The sequence below is a fragment of the Eretmochelys imbricata genome, chromosome 6 (genome assembly GCF_965152235.1).
Source record: "Eretmochelys imbricata isolate rEreImb1 chromosome 6, rEreImb1.hap1, whole genome shotgun sequence".
Classification (NCBI taxonomy): Eukaryota; Metazoa; Chordata; order Testudines; family Cheloniidae; genus Eretmochelys; species Eretmochelys imbricata.
This window is the reverse complement of record NC_135577.1, coordinates 10,554,292-10,571,069: the sequence shown is the minus strand read 5'-3', so window position 1 is coordinate 10,571,069 and position 16,778 is coordinate 10,554,292. Positions and strand designations below refer to the sequence as shown.

General features: G+C 46.6%; 1 protein-coding gene across 4 annotated transcripts in view; it reads left to right on the top strand.

Moving 5' to 3' along the window:
• Window positions 1-6,134: 6,134 nt before the first annotated feature.
• Window positions 6,135-16,778, top strand: part of ZDHHC5 (zDHHC palmitoyltransferase 5) — a 43,240-nt gene continuing 32,596 nt past the window's right edge. For 2 of the 4 annotated variants that reach the window (XM_077820789.1, XM_077820785.1), the window contains exon 1: window positions 6,135-6,384. The gene's annotated coding sequence lies outside the window, so the exon portion shown is untranslated. Of the gene's footprint in view, window positions 6,385-8,705; window positions 8,783-10,452; window positions 10,500-16,778 lie in introns of those variants that run through there. The other 2 variants (XM_077820786.1, XM_077820788.1) reach the window with 2 other exon arrangements.

The following is a 16,778-nucleotide window of genomic DNA, read 5'->3' as shown; positions in this document are numbered from 1 at the left end:
ATTTTCTAGGCCCTTCATCTCTCCTGTGCTATGGAGATGTCTGTTGCACATTGTTGCCAGCTTGGATCACCAATTTCTCTAATATTCCAACAAATAACTTCACACTTCCCCTTATCCATTGAATGAGCTCCCTATAAACATCTTCAGCATTTCTCCTTCAACTCCCTCCTTAAAGCTCACCTGTGCTGTAATGTGTACAGCACCCATAGCTGGGCAGCTGGCATCCCGTGACTGCTCTTTGTCATCATTTTGTTGTCTCCCCACCCTTCCTGTTAGTTGTACTCAGCTGTTGTCTCATCTTATATTTAGAGTGGTAGAGTTGTTCTGTGTTTATACCACACCTTGACCCTCATCTATGACTGGCTGCTACTGCAATAAAAGTGGACAGTGGTTTTTACTGGGTATGAAGCCAGGAATTTTCCACCGGAAGGGGAAACCATGGCAAGGAACTGCTGCTAGTTGGTGGAACTTCAGGGTAAGAGAGGGGAGAAACAGGTTTGCAAATGAAGAAAGCAGGGAGGAAGAATGTAATCAAGCCCTCGGATCGCTACCCCTTCCTGCTTCTCCACGTGGGCACCAATGATACTGCCAAGAATGACCTTGAGCGGATCACTGCGGACTACGTGGCTCTGGGAAGAAGGATAAAGGAGTTGGAGGCGCAAGTGGTGTTCTCGTCCATCCTTCCCGTGGAAGGAAAAGGCCTGGGTAGGGACCGTCGAATCGTCGAAGTCAACGAATGGCTACGCAGGTGGTGTCGGAGAGAAGGCTTTGGATTCTTTGACCATGGGATGGTGTTCCATGAAGGAGGAGTGCTGGGCAGAGACGGGCTCCATCTTACGAAGAGAGGGAAGAGCATCTTTGCCAGCAGGCTGGCTAACCTAGTGAGGAGGGCTTTAAACTAGGTTCACCGGGGGAAGGAGACCAAAGCCCTGAGGTAAGTGGGAAAGAGGGATACCGGGAGGAAGCACAGGCAGCAATGTCTGTGAGGGGAGGGCTCCTGCCTCATACTGGGAATGAGGGGCGATCAACAGGTTATCTCAAGTGCTTATATACGAATGCACAAAGCCTTGGAAACAAGCAGGGAGAACTGGAGGTCCTGGTGATGTCAAGGAACTATGACGTGATTGGAATAACAGAGACTTGGTGGGATAACTCACATGACTGGAGTACTGTCGTGGGTGGATATAAACTGTTCAGGAAGGACAGGCAGGGCAGAAAAGGTGGGGGAGTAGCACTGTATGTAAGGGAGCAGTATGACTGCTCAGAGCTCCGGTACGAAACTGTAGAAAAACCTGAGTGTCTCTGGATTAAGTTTAGAAGTGTGTGCAACAAGAGTGATGTAGTGGTGGGAGTCTGCTATAGACCACCAGACCAGGGGGATGAGGTAGATGAGGCTTTCTTCCGGCAGCTCACGGAAGCTACTAGATCGCATGCCCTGATTCTCATGGGTGACTTTAATTTTCCTGATATCTGCTGGGAGAGCAATACAGCAGTGCATAGACAATCCAGGAAGTTTTTGGAAAGCGTAGGGGACAATTTCCTGGCGCAAGTGCTAGAGGAGCCAACTAGGGGGGGCGCTTTTCTTGACCTGCTGCTCACAAACCGGGTAGAATTAGTAGGGGAAGCAAAAGTGGATGGGAATCTGGGAGGCAGTGACCATGAGTTGGTTGAGTTCAGGATCCTGATGCAGGGAAGAAAGGTAAGCAGCAGGATACAGACCCTGGACTTCAGGAAAGCAGACTTCGACTCCCTCAGGGAACAGATGGCCAGGATCCCCTGGGGGACTAACATGAAGGGGAAAGGAGTCCAGGAGAGCTGGCTGTATTTCAAGGAATCCCTGTTGAGGTTACAGGGACAAACCATCCCAATGAGTCAAAAGAATAGTAAATATGGCAGGCGACCAGCTTGGCTTAATGGTGAAATCCTAGCGGATCTTAAACATAAAAAAGAAGCTTACAAGAAGTGGAAGGTTGGACATATGACCAGGGAAGAGTATAAAAATATTGCTCGGGCATGTAGGAATGATATCAGGAGGGCCAAATCGCACCTGGAGCTGCAGCTACCAAGAGATGTCAAGAGTAACAAGAAGGGTTTCTTCAGGTATGTTGGCAACAAGAAGAAAGCCAAGGAAAGTGTGGGCCCCTTACTGAATGAGGGAGGCAACCTAGTGACAGAGGATATGGAAAAAGCTAATGTACTCAATGCTTTTTTTGCCTCTGTCTTCACTAACAAGGTCAGCTCCCAGACTGCTGCGCTGGGCATCACAAAATGGGGACGAGATGGCCAGCCCTCTGTGGAGAAAGAGGTGATTAGGGACTATTTAGAAAAGCTGGACGTGCACAAGTCCATGGGGCCGGATGAGTTGCATCCGAGAGTGCTGAAGGAATTGGCGGCTGTGATTGCAGAGCCATTGGCCTTTATCTTTGAAAACTCGTGGCGAACGGGGGAAGTCCCGGATGACTGGAAAAAGGCTAATGTAGTGCCAATCTTTAAAAAAGGGAAGAAGGAGGATCCTGGGAACTACAGGCCAGTCAGCCTCACCTCAGTCCCTGGAAAAATCATGGAGCAGGTCCTCAAAGAATCAATCCTGAAGCACTTACATGAGAGGAAAGTGATCAGGAACAGCCAGCATGGATTCACCAAGGGAAGGTCATGCCTGACTAATCTAATCGCCTTTTATGATGATATTACTGGTTCTGTGGATGAAGGGAAAGCAGTGGATGTATTGTTTCTTGACTTTAGCAAAGCTTTTGACACGGTCTCCCACAGTATTCTTGTCAGCAAGTTAAGGAAGTATGGGCTGGATGAATGCACTATAAGGTGGGTAGAAAGCTGGCTAGATTGTCGGGCTCAACGGGTAGTGATCAATGGCTCCATGCCTAGTTGGCAGCCGGTGTCAAGTGGAGTGCCCCAGGGGTCGGTCCTGGGGCCGGTTTTGTTCAATATCTTCATAAATGATCTGGAGGATGGTGTAGATTGCACTCTCAGCAAATTTGCGGATGATACTAAACTGGGAGGAGTGGTAGATACGCTGGAGGGGAGGGATAGGATACAGAAGGACCTAGACAAATTGGAGGATTGGGCCAAAAGAAATCTTATGAGGTTCAATAAGGATAAGTGCAGGGTCCTGCACTTAGGACGGAAGAATCCAATGCACCGCTACAGACTAGGGGCCGAATGGCTAGGCAGCAGTTCTGCGGAAAAGGACCTGGGGTGACAGTGGACGAGAAGCTGGATATGAGTCAGCAGTGTGCCCTTGTTGCCAAGAAGGCCAATGGCATTTTGGGATGTATAAGTAGGGGCATAGCGAGCAGATCGAGGGACGTGATCGTTCCCCTCTATTCGACATTGGTGAGGCCTCATCTGGAGTATTGTTTCCAGTTTTGGGCCCCACACTACAAGAAGGATGTGGATAAATTGGAGAGAGTCCAGCGAAGGGCAACAAAAATGATTAGGGGTCTAGAACACATGACTTATGAGGAGAGGCTGAGGGAGCTGGGATTGTTTAGTCTGCAGAAGAGAAGAATGAGGGGGGATTTGATAGCTGCTTTCAACTACCTGAAAGGGGGTTCCAAAGAGGATGGCTCTAGACTGTTCTCAATGGTAGCAGATGACAGAACGAGGAGTAATGGTCTCAAGTTGCAGTGGGGGAGGTTTAGATTGGATATTAGGAAAAACTTTTTCACTATGAGGGTGGTGAAACACTGGAATGCGTTACCTAGGGTGGTGGTAGAATCTCCTTCCTTAGAGGTTTTTAAGGTCAGGCTTGACAAAGCCCTGGCTGGGATGATTTAACTGGGAATTGGTCCTGCTTCGAGCATGGGGTTGGACTAGATGACCTTCTGGGGTCCCTTCCAACCCTGATATTCTATGTAATGCTGGAGGCTGCATAGCAGGAGAGAGGGGTCCTACTGGAAAGGATTGTGGGAAGAAAAGATTGTGAATTTTGGGTTGAGGAATTTGGGTTGTCCTGACATCTCTAGCCAGGAGGTGGCATTGTTGATTAAACCCATATAGTGACTTCCTGTCAAAGCAATAATGCTCCACTGATTATATGATTCAGTTATCAAAGAGGGTGAATTAGTGGGGAAGGGACAGACCTAAATTTCCCAGTTTAATTAGCACGCTGTGGTCTGAGTTAATGGCACACACACACTCAAGCTTTCACTTGTTCTATGGATCAAAAATTTCTTCACAAGTCACAGGTCAGGACCAGTTGCTTAGACAGATGCACATCCCAGCTGCCAGAGATATGAAAACCTCCTATGTCCTGGGATTGCATCAGAACTACTGCCTCAGAGGTTCAAATTCTGCATCTCCCCTCCCCTGATCACCAGCCTCTTTAACTTTCTGAAAGTGCTTTGGGCCTGGGGGTCAGCAGGGGGAGAAATAAAACAGGACATGCTATGCAAGTGTTACAAGAGGACCTCATGGCTGGGATATGCATGATGCTGTGAAGACAAACCAAAGCTAAGAAGTGCATTTTGTGTCCCATAAGCCTGTGGGGTGGAACGTCAGTCAATCAGATGTTTTCGTTGTTCCTGCCCCTTGCATGATGATTGGAGCTCACCCAGCTCAGGTGGTAGAACACCAGCATTAGAAAGGGAGGCTGGCCTTACCTGTGCTATGACTCAGGACATGTTCAATTCCTGGCTCTCCTGCAGACTACCTTTGTGACCTCAGACAAATCACTTATCATCTCTGGGCCTCAGTTACCCTCTGTAAAAAAGGGGATAATGATCCTCCCTTTGTCTCCTGTCCATTTAAATTGTGACTGCTTTAGTGCAGGGACTGTCTCTGCTATATGCATGGCTGTCTTACCTAACAGTTTCCCATCCCCTGATCATTACCTCATCTAACTTCAAATGCCCCAACAGGGGCCCTGCAGATTAGTCTACATAAGAACGGCTATGCTGGAGCACACCAAAGGTACATCTAGCCCAATATCCTGTCTTCCGACAGAGGCGAGTGCCAGATGCCCCAGGGGGAATGAACAGAACAGGTAAGCACCAATGATCCATCCCCTGTCACCCATTCCCAGCTTCTGGCAAACAGAGTCTGATTGCCTGGAACAACTTCCCCTCTTGAGAGAGAGTTCCTTTTTAAACTGCTGTAGTCCTTTTGATCTCTGGGGTATGCTGGTCTTGTCTTGTCATGCCATTGTCTCTTAACAACACTCAGGTGTTTGCAGAGAATAGTGAACTATTCCTTCCTCCTCGTTTTTCTTTACAGCCCAGCCAAGCTGTTTGGCATCCTGCTGGGAGTATAAGGTGGGAGCAAGGTGATAGCCCAGCCCAGCCCAGCATCTAGGTTATGGGGGTTCACATCCACTAGAGACTGGGCTGGTGGTGGGCTCTTATCATGGTGTCACTGGGATGGGGGTTCACACTCACTGACAGTGGGATGGGGGTGGGGCTGTACCATGGAATCATTGGGATGGGAGGTGTTACACAGGCTGGGGTGGCTTATACTATGGGGTCACAGAAAGGACAGGTCTCACAGGCTGGGGGTGAACTGTACCATGGAGTCACTGGGATGGGCTATCCCATGGTTTCACTGGGATGGGGGGATTAATCCCCTCTGCTGTTTTTTTTAATTGCTTTAAATAAAGCCCCACCCCAATAATCAATTTAACCAGAGGGGTGAGTTCTTTAAGGCGATCTTCCGGCTCAGCCACTGGCAGTACGCATTTTATCATACTAGGCGGGGATAAGCACTGATTGAACAGGGAGTTTGCAAAAAGAAAAGGAGTACTTGTGGCACCTTAGAGACTAACCAATTTATTTGAGCATAAGCTTTCGTGAGCTACAGCTCACTTCATCGGATGCATGTAGCTCACGAAAGCTCATGCTCAAATAAATTGGTTAGTCTCTAAGGTGCCACAAGTCCTCCTTTTCTTTTTGCGAATACAGACTAACACGGCTGTTACTCTGAAACAGGGAGTTTGTCAATCAGCATGGCCGGGTACGAATGTGGCCTCTGCAACCGAGCGAGTCCTGAGCACGCGCCGAACATCCCATCGCTCAATGGTCTAGTCCTCGGCCCTCTACCCTTCCTCCCTGATTGCGCGATGCTGTGGCGCACGCGCAGAGCGATGACGTGGGTGTCCACCTCCTGGGCATGTGCAACGGCTCTTCTTTCTCTCGCTCCCGCCCTCGCTCACGCTTCCGCCAATCAGCTACTGGCAGTATTCGGACGGGCGCGCGACCCAGCGACGGCAGCTCTGGGGGGAGAGGGCGGAGCGCGCGCATTGGGACCAACCGGCGAGCGGAGCGCGCGCCCGAATGGGCTCGGGAGCGCGCGCTTCCTCCCTGCTGCCTGGACGCGCCTCTCACACGGGGAGCCGGGCCGGGCGCAGGCGGAGGGAGCGACTGTGCGGTGCGGGTGAGTGTAGGCCGGGCCGGGGCCCTCTCTATGGGTAGGGCGGGGAGCCGGGGCCCTCACCCACGGCGGGGAGCTGGGGAAAAGCGCCTGAGGGAGGCCGGGCCTCGCTCCGGGCCTAGCCGCCCCCCGGCATCGGACACTCTGGCCCAGAGAGAGAGAGAGAGAGAGGACCCCCCCCACACACAGCTCTCCCCCCCTCAGCGCCCCCCACTGCCCCGTCACCGGCCCTCCCCCGTATCCGCCACACACAACCCCCGACCCCTTCCTTCTTCAGTACCCCCAGACCGCCGCCCCTCCTCCTCCGTCAGCGCCCCCACCCCCAGACCCCTTCCTCCTTCAGTGCCCGTGTCCCCACGCTACCCCTCCCCCACGCTGCTTCTCTCCCGCCCCCCTCCGATCCCTCAACCCCCCCCCGCCCCTCCCAATACAGCCACCTTCTCGGCACTGCCCAGCACCCCTGCGCCCAGCACCCCTGCGCCCAGCCTGTTCCTCACCCCACCTCACCGTTTCTCCTTCCCCAGGGACCCCTATCTTCACACTGCTTCTCCCCCATAGACCTCCCCAACACAGAGACCCCTTCCCCCACCAACCTGGCCCCACACTGCCCCTCCAGAGAGACCTCCCTCAGCACCCACAGTCCCTTCCTGCATACTGACCCTCCCCCTGCAGAGACACTCCACAGCACCCACAGACCACTCTCCTTTCAGCACCCCATCCCCCACAGTGCTCCTCCCCCTACAGACAACCCCAGTATCCACAGATGCCTCTTCCCTAGCACCCCCACCCTGCCCTCCCCACACAGAGAGAGACCTCTTCAGCACCCACAGACCCCGAAAGAGACCCCCACAGCACCTTGCTTCTACGACCCCTCCCCTTTCAGCATCGCTGCCTCCATAGATTCCTCCACCACAGAGACTCCTCTCAGCACCCCGTAACCCTGCCCCCCACCACCACCACCCTGAAATCTGGTCTCCCGCATAACTCTTTTCTTTGTGTGTGATCTAGTGACCCCTGGTTCCCTCCCCTTATGCATGACTCCCTTCCTCCACAGAGACACTTTTCCCCATATGTGACCGCTCCCCACTTATCACATCTTGTATGTGACTGTCCCCTAGCATGACCCCCTATTCAGTATGACTCTCCTGCTGATTCCCTGTTTGATCTCTTCCTCTGCTGCGACACCCAGACACCTCCATGTACTCATATAGCGGCCACCTTTCTCTTCATCCCGCAGCCCTCCTCCCTTGTAGTTAATTCCATCACCCATGTGCAACCCTCCCTTTCCCCCTTAATTCTGGTGTGGACCCTTACAATCTTTTAAGTCTGCTTTTGCCACTATAACCCCACTTGTGATCCCTTATTAATTTAACTGGCTTTACATCCCTATTCTCTAGCCAGCGCACCAAGTTATGTTCCCACCCTATCTATATTTCCACTCCTGTTGCCTCCATCCCTGGATTGTATGCCATGTTCCCTTGGTGTACGACCCCTCTTCACCACCCCTTCTCCCCTCTTTGTTTACATGTTCACTTGTGCAAGTCCTGTTTTCTGGTCTTGGAATCCCCATTTCCCTGAAATAAATTCTTCCCTCCACTGGATTACAATAGCTCCCCTGCATGAACCCTGTTTTCTCCCTCTTGGAGTCCCCCTACCCTTTGCATGAAAAGAAAGGGTGTTATTTTAGGATTTGGAGACCCAAGTTCAGTTCCCAGCTCCATCACAGACTCCCTGGGTGACCATGGGTGAGTCACTTAGCCTCTCTGTGCTTCAATTCTCATCTGTAAAATGGGGGTAATAGCACTTCCCTAGCTCCCGGTATTGTGAGGTGTTCAGATACTATGGTGATGGGGGCCAGATAAGTACCTAAAATAGACTTCTCAGATAGTTGCCCTGTATTATATGCCCCTAGATCAGAAAAGTTACCATTCATCCACCTGAATAAATGTCAGTTGCATCCAATTTCAAATTTCTTTACCCCAATATAGATTACAATTACAGCCCCAAGAGGAGCCTACAATTCACCGCATTCTAATAAACTCAGGCTAATGACCCCTTCCTGTGTAAACCTGGGCTAGTGGGAGGGGGGGATTTTTTTAGTGTTACTTGTCCAAGGACAGCTTGTGTCTCAGATGACAGAGGGAGTTTTTGCTATTGCCTGTGGGATATTTTTGTATAATAAAGTGTATATTTTGTCACAGATTAATATCTGAGCTGAGATGTAGTGACTGTTATGTTCCACTGTGACTGAAAATCTAGTATCCCAACTTTGTTTCCCGGCCACCTCTGTCTTACGCTGCACTTTGGGGAGAGTGCAGCATGGATCAATCACACACACAAGCATTTTCCAGCAAGCACTATGGATGCCATCAAATGGGGCCATGAACTAACTGGCAGGCAGGTTAGTTTTGTGTTGCTGTTTGGTGGCATTTACAAAATAACTGAAAAATTACCCCCCAAGGGAACTATGTGTAAAATCCAAATTATTCCTCGCTCTGAATATTGCCCCCATCTCTGTAAATATAAATGCCCTGCTCTGTGTCACCACTTCCCTATGTAAATCCAAATTACACCCTGCGCTGTATATTACTGCCCTGTCTAAATCCAAATTGCCTTCCCTTATGAGATCTTGGAAGTCATTGTGGATAGTTCTCTGAAAACATCCACTCAATGTGCAGCGGCAGTCAAAAAAGTGAACAGAATGTTGGGAATCATTAAGAAAGGGATAGAGAATAAGACAGAAAATATCATATTGCCTCTATATAAATCCATGGTGTGCCCATATCTTGAATACTGCATGCAGATGTGGTTGCTCCATCTCAAAAAAGATACCTTAGAATTGGAAAAGGTTCAGAAAAGGGCAACAAAAATTATTAGGGGTATTGAACGGCTGCCATATGAGGAGAAATTAATAAGACTGGGACTTTTCAGCTTGGAAAAGAGACGACTAAGGGGGGATATGATAGAGGTCTATAAAATTATGACTGGTGTGGAGAAAGTAAATAAGGAAGGGTTATTTACTCCTCATAACACAAGAACTAGGAGTCACCAAATGAAATTAATAGGCAGCAAGTTTAAAACAAAAGGAAGTATTTCTTCACACAACGCACAGTCAACCTGTGGAACTCTTTGGCAGAGGATGTTGTGAAGGCCAAAACTATTACAGGGTTCAAAAAAGAACTAGATAAGTTCATGGAGGGTAGTTCCATCAATGGCTATTAGCCGGGATGGAGTCCCTAGGCTCTGTTTGCCAGAAGCTGGGAATGGGTGATGGGATGGATCACTTGATGGTTACCTGTTCTGTTCATTCCCTCTGGGGCACCTAGCATTGGCCACTGTCAGAAGACAGGATACTGGGCTAGTTGGATCTTTGGCCTGACCTAGTATGGCTGTTCTTATGCTGGAATGGGAGATTTACATGGTGGTTTTTAAATAGGCCAATCCAGTGGCCAGTAAGAGACAGCCAGTCCAGACCAGGGCTCTCTCACTTCGCCAAAAGAAGTACATCACTTCTGTCTACAAAAACCTTTGGTTTCCAGCTGGGAGATATGCTAATGGATCTGAAAGGAGTTCCAGACAGCACCTCTGCAGGGAAGGTCATCCATGAAACATAAGGCCCTTTGTTTTCAGTTTTTACCAAAAATTCCCAGATTTTACAAAAGCTATTTGTTGTTTTTTTACCAATGTTCACCTGAAATTTGGACCACTTAAGCACATGAAATTCCTGATTATTTTAAGGAAATCCAGTGCATTAGATGTAGGTGTATTTATGTTAATAATAAATTAGTCTAAGTATAAATGTAAAGCAAAGTAGTGGAAGAGCCACAAAAACCCGCATGTGTGCATATGTGTACTTACTGTTAATGGGCAGTTCCTAAAATACACCACAGCATTAAACTGCTTTTACTTTCAATACCTTTACTTTTCTCTATTTGTTGCTTTTTCTGTCCTCCCATTCCGTAATATTCATCTCAGTATTACCCCAAAAAGTGAAGTTAATTTCTTTGCACTGATTTTCAGACACTTTAAAATTTTTATAATAAACATTGAGAAATTCCTGAGAAATCCTGAACAAAATAAAAACTGAAAGTGAAGGGCCTTGACATTACAGTACCTGGGTAAGTGAAAAGCATCTTTTCATTAATGACAAATATATAGATAGATTCAGATGTAACCTACAGATTAAAATGAACAAAGTTAAATGCAAAATTAATCCTGTATTAATGCAACTGTAGGGCCATACAGCTCAAAATCAGTCAGGAAATAGATTAAGATTCCTGTAGCAACATTAACTTGGGCACACTGTTCATATGAAATATCTTGTTTGTACTGAGTTAGCCTCCAGTTAGCCCAATGAAGACTCAGCGCCCTGTTGGGCTAGTCACTGTAATTAAATAACAAACCAAAAAAAAGTCCCTGTATCAAAGAGCTTATCATTTAATCAGTTCTCTTCTCCTGTTTTTCTTCTTAAAGAGAATATGTTAAAAAAACACTGAATAGAAAATATTACACACAAGCTGTTAATGTTGCTTTGGGTTGGGAGGAACAACTTTTATTTTTGCATTTCTTTATGTGCAGTGCCTACTATAAGACCTAAACTTTGCACGGGAGGTAGTGTTATGCATTTCATTTTCTATATTTTTTTAAAGAAGAGAAAAAGGAAAAGGAGGGGCAAAAGTCTTACTCCTGAGGTAACAAGCACCAAATTGGTGCCTGCTTAATGCCAACATGCTGGCCTAGCTGCTGCTGCTACTACTAGTAAACCCATATAGCCCTGCTTTCCATCCACAGATCTCAAAGTGCTTTACAAAGGAGAGCAAGTATTATCCCCACTTTATAGATAAGGCATAGAGGTGAAATGTCTTGCCCAAGATGTCACAGTGACTCCAGTTGCAGAGTCAGGAATAAAACCAACATCTCCTGCCTCAGTCCTATCCACACAGTCAGACTGCCTATCAGAAGCACCAATCAGTGGCTGCAACAATGAACATATGGACTATGCTTCCCTAGAGGTGTGAACTCCCAAAAAACAGACCTTGTCCAGCCGAGAATTTAAAGGTGTGAGGTTACACCTTCTAAAACTTTAATTAGATCCAGCTACCTAAAAATCTAACATCACACCGCTTTAAATCCTAGTCTAGACCTAGTTACATTTTTTACTCTAGAAAAAATAATTTTAGACCAAGATCAAGCATATAAAATTTCAGTCTAAAATAATACTGTTCAGTGACATTCACATGTGAGTGAAAACAGGAAGTTCTAGATGAAACCATTTATTACAAACAATCACCTGTGAGCAAACCTGGTAAATACGAAAAAGGCCTTTTTCCCTGAATCCACAAGTGATAGGGTGGGCTGGGTGAAGTTTAATGTATTAAAGTTTTATTTTGGGGTGTTTCTTCAAAGCAGGTATCAGAATACACAAAATATCAGACACACACATATATAAAGAGCTTCACAACTCATTGGTAACACTCATCTTAAACTCATGCCAATAAAACCTTTTCCTTACAAAAGAGCAGCCAAACTTGGTCAGACCAATGGTCCATCTAGCCCACTCTACTGTCCTCTGACTGTGGCCAATGCCAGGCGCTTCAGAGGGAATAAAAAGAACAGGGCATTCCTGTGAAGTGAAGAAAGTGAGCCATTCCCTGACACCCAGTCCCAGCATCTGGCAGTCAGAGGCTTAGCCACCTTGGTTAATAGAGATTGATGGACCTATCCTCTATTAACTTATCTAATTGTTTTTTGAACACGGTTATAGTTTTGGCCTTCATGACATTCCTTGGCAATCAGTTCCACAGGTTGACAGTGTGTTCCTTTTGTTTGTTTTAAACATGCTGCCTATTAATTTCATCAGGTGACCCCTGATTCTTGTGTCATATGAAGGGGTAAATAACACTTCCCTATTCACTTTCTCCACACCATTCGTGATTTTATAGATCTCTTTCCTATTCCTCCCTTAGTCATCTCTTTTCCAAGCTGAACAGTGTCCCAGTCTTTTTAATCTCTCTCATATGGAAGCTGCTCCATACCCCTAATAATTTTTGTTGCCCTTCTCTGTACCTTTTACAATTCATATATATATAGATAGATAGGCAACCAGAACTGCATGCAGTATTCAAGGTATGGGCATACCATGACTTTATATAGTGGCATTATGATATTTTATGTCTCATTAACTATCCCTTTCCTAATGGTTCCTCACATTGTTAGCTTTTTTTGACTACCGCTGCACATTGAGCGGATGTTTTCAGAGAACTATCCATGACTCCAAGATCTCTTTCTTGTGGGGTAACAACTAATTTAGACCCCATCATTTTATATGTATAGTTGGGATTATATTTTCTAATGTGCATTATTTTGCATTTATCAACATTGAATTTCATCTGCCATTTTGTTGCCCAGTCACTCAGTTTTGAGAGATCCTTTTGTAGCTCTTCACAGTTTGCCTGGTAATTTTGTATCATCTGCAAATTTTGCCACTTCACTGTTTACCTCTTTTTCCAGATCATTTATGAATATATTGAATAGGACTGGGCCCAGTACACACCCCTGGGGAACACCACTATTTACCTCTCTCCATTCTGAAAAATGACCATTTATTCCTACCCTTTGTTTCCTATCTTTTAACCAGTTTTACCAAACCATGAGAGGACCTTCCCTCTTATCCCATGACAGCTTACTTTGCTTAAGAGCCTTTGCTGAGGGACTTGGTCAAAGGCTTTCTGAAAATCTAAGTATAGTATATCCACTGGATCCCCCTTGTTGACCCCCTCAGAGAATTCTAGTAGATTGGTGAGGCATGATTTCCCTTTACAAAAACCATGTTGACTCTTCCCCAACAAATTATGTTCATCTATGTGTCTCACAGTATTGTTTTTTATTATAGTTTCAACCAGTTTGCCCGGTACTGAAGTCAGGCTTACTGGCCTGTAATTGCTGGGATCACGTCTGGAGCCCTTTTTAAAAATTGGCATCACATTAACTATCCTCCAATCATTTGGTACAGAAGCTGATTTAAATGACAGGTTATAGACTACAGTTAGTAGTTCTGCAATTTTACATTTGAGTTCCTTCAGAACTCTTGAGTGAATGCCATCTGGTCCTGGTGACTTATTATTACTAAGGCTGCAAGTTTGTCACGAAGGTTACAGAAGTCACAGATTCCGTGACTTTCCGTGGCTTCTGCAGTGGCCAGTGCGCCTGGCATCCCCCTTGCTCAGCTCCTAGGCGGAGGCGTGGCCAGGCAGCTCTAGGCGCTGCCTCTGCTTGCAGGCACCGCCCCCGCAGCTCCCATTGGGCATGGTTTCCGGCCAGTGGGAGCTGCAAAGCTGGCACTCTGGGCTGGGGCAGTGCGCAGAACTGCCTGGCAATGCCTCCACCTCGGAGGTGGGCGAGGGAGATATCGCCGCTTCCAGGGAAGCACGGAGCCAGGTAGGGAATCTGCTGGCCCCGCCAATCCCTCCCCGCAGCACCAGCATGGATAGGGTGACCAGATAGCAAGTGTGAAAAAATGGGACGGGGTGGGGGGTAATAGGAGGCATATTAAAAAAAAGCCCCAAATATTGGGACTGTCCCTAAAAAAATCGGGACATCTGGTCACTCTAAGCACGGATCTCGGCCAGGCTGTGTGCTGCTGCTTGCCTGCCCTCCCCCACCCAGCACCAGCAGGGGTCCAGGGCTGCGCCCCGCCCCCCCCCCGCCATCATCCGTGGCACCCTCCCCCAGCATCCGTGGGCCCACTCAGGCTGCTCTCCCCCCAGATTTAGTCAGGAAGTCATGGACAGGTCGCGGGCTGTGAATTTTTGTTTACTTCCCCTGACCTGTCCATGACTTTTACTAAAAATACCCATGACTAAAATGTAGCCTTACTTATTACTGTTTAGTTTATCATTTTATTCCAAAACCACCTCTAACGACACCTCAATCTGGGACAGTTCCTCAGATTTGTCACCTAAAAAGATTGGCTCAGGTTTGGGAATCTCCCTCACATCCTCAGCCGGGAAGACGGATGCAAATAATTCATTTAGTTTCTCTGTAATGGCCTTATTGTCCTTGAGTGCTCTTTTAGCATCTTGATCATCCAGTGGCCCCACTGGTTGTTTAGCAGGCTTCCTGCTTCTGATATACTTAAAAATTTGTTTGCCATTACTTTTTGAGTCTTTGGCTAGCTGTTCTTCTTTTTTGGCCTTCCTGATTATATTGTTACATTTAACTTGCCTTTCTATTTTCCTCACCAGAATTTAACTTCCACTTTTTAAAGGATGCCTTTTTACCTCTCACTGCTTTTTTTTACTTTGTTGTTTAGCCACTGGTGACACTTTTTGGTTATCTTATTATGTTTTTTAATTTGGGGTATACATTTAAGTTGAGCCTCTATTATGGTGTCTTTAAAAAGTTTCCATGCGGCTTGCAGGGATTTCACTTTTAGCGCTGTACCTTTTAATTTCTGTTTAACTAACCTCCTCATTTTGTGTAATTTCTGAAATTAAATGCTACAGTGTTGGGTTGTTGTGATTTTTTTCCCCACCACCTGGATGTTAAATTTAATTATATTATGGTCACTATTACCAAGCGGTCCAGCTATATTCACCTCTTGGACCAGATCCTGTTGATTTAGGACTAAATCAAGAATTACCACTCCTCTTGTGGGTTCCAGGACTAGCTACTCCAAGAAGCAGTCATTTAAGGTGACAAGAAACTTTATCTGTGTATCCCGTCCTGAGGTGACATGTACCCAATTAATATGGGGATAGTTGAAATTCTTAAGTTTGTATGATGAATTTAAAAATGGAATAGGGTCAATATGTGACTATCTTCTTTATTTTAGTAAAATTATCAATTCAGATTCCAGTGGAAGGGAGAGGCTGATCTCCTGGGCTGGCCAGTGCATCTCTAGTCAGAAATGAAATAACTTTAACAGGCATTTCATGGGGTACAAAGGTAGAGGACAATGAAAAAAGTGCATTTTAGGGGTTTAACTTCTCCAAATGAGTTGTAGGTTTACACTGAACAAGGGTAGACTGGATGGCTGAGGGGGTCGGGAATTGTGTACAGGGCCTTTCCTCTGTAAGTTGCTGTTTTGGATGTGCTCTTGGGATAGTAGTTACAAAAAGCTCTAGCCCTATTATTTATTATTTGTTTTAATGTAGCACCTAGGAGCCCTTATCATGGACCAGAACCCCATTGTTCAAAGTGCTGTACAAACACGGAACAAAAAGGTGGTCCCTATCCCAGAGAACTTATAGTCTAAGTGTGCTGGTTATTTGGTGGCCTATCGCAAGTATACTGAGTTGAGATTTTTGTTTTAATTTGCACTGGGATAGATAACCACATCACGCAAACCACCACTGTATTTGGCAAAACAATGCAGTCTATGGAATTGGTCATGGAGACACAACTCCCCTCTCCTCCCCAGTAAGCTAATCTCCCCAGGGCAAAGATGAAGCATGGGGAAACTTGTAATGTTTGTACCATTGTGTTACAGGGACTTAAACAGAAACTGCAGTGATTAGCAGTGGCAATGTAAATAAGTAGTGAAATGTTGTGAAATCATTACAGATTGTTTCTCTAGCATGGTGAATGTGCACTGTTCTTTACAAAGAATAGAGTAAGTTGCATTCCTTGCCCTGTTGGTCTGCTAGTCTAGGAGTGATGAGATACAGGGCAGCAGTTCAGACAAGGGGTAGAGACACTTGTGGGGAGGAAAGCACAATGGGAAAGATTTCTCAGAGAAATGGATTATAAGGAGAGACGGGGCTCCTGACAAACAGCAAGAGTGAAACTGTTCGGGCATCTAAGAGGAAGTATAGTGGAAGTCCCAAAGCTGAGGAAGAGGGGATAAAAAGGAGGAGTAATGAGAGAACATTGGGAGGAGCTATAAGGAATAAGTGGGTGTGAGAAGAGGACGAAATTAGAATAGGTGAGTAGGGATCTTGCAGATGAGAAGAGAGAGCTTGAATTTGATGAGGTGGAGAGAAGAATGAGAAATAATGGAGGCATTTGGGGTGGCCTAAAGGGGGAAAGGTGAGAGGTGTGAGAGAAGAAGGTCCCAGAAATGGAGGTGAGAGATGAACAAGATGTGGCAAAAGGTGCGGGTAGTGGGGTTAGCGAGGAAAGGGCAGATCCTGGTGATATCAGAGAGGAAGAAACAGGATGTGGAGGGAAGAGCTGAAGATGCTGCTGTGGTAGTGAGCTGGGGAAACTGACAGTGGAGTTGCCAGTTAGGATAGAAGAGAGAGGCAGTGGAGAAGGATTGGAAGGGAAGATGAAATGCTCAGTGCTGAGTGATTGGGTTGGATGAGAAAATAGGAGCAGCTGGAGATGAGAGATTGGACAAAGCAGAACAGTGATTACTCTGTGCAGGGGAAAGGGGGACATAGGCTTATGTGGAA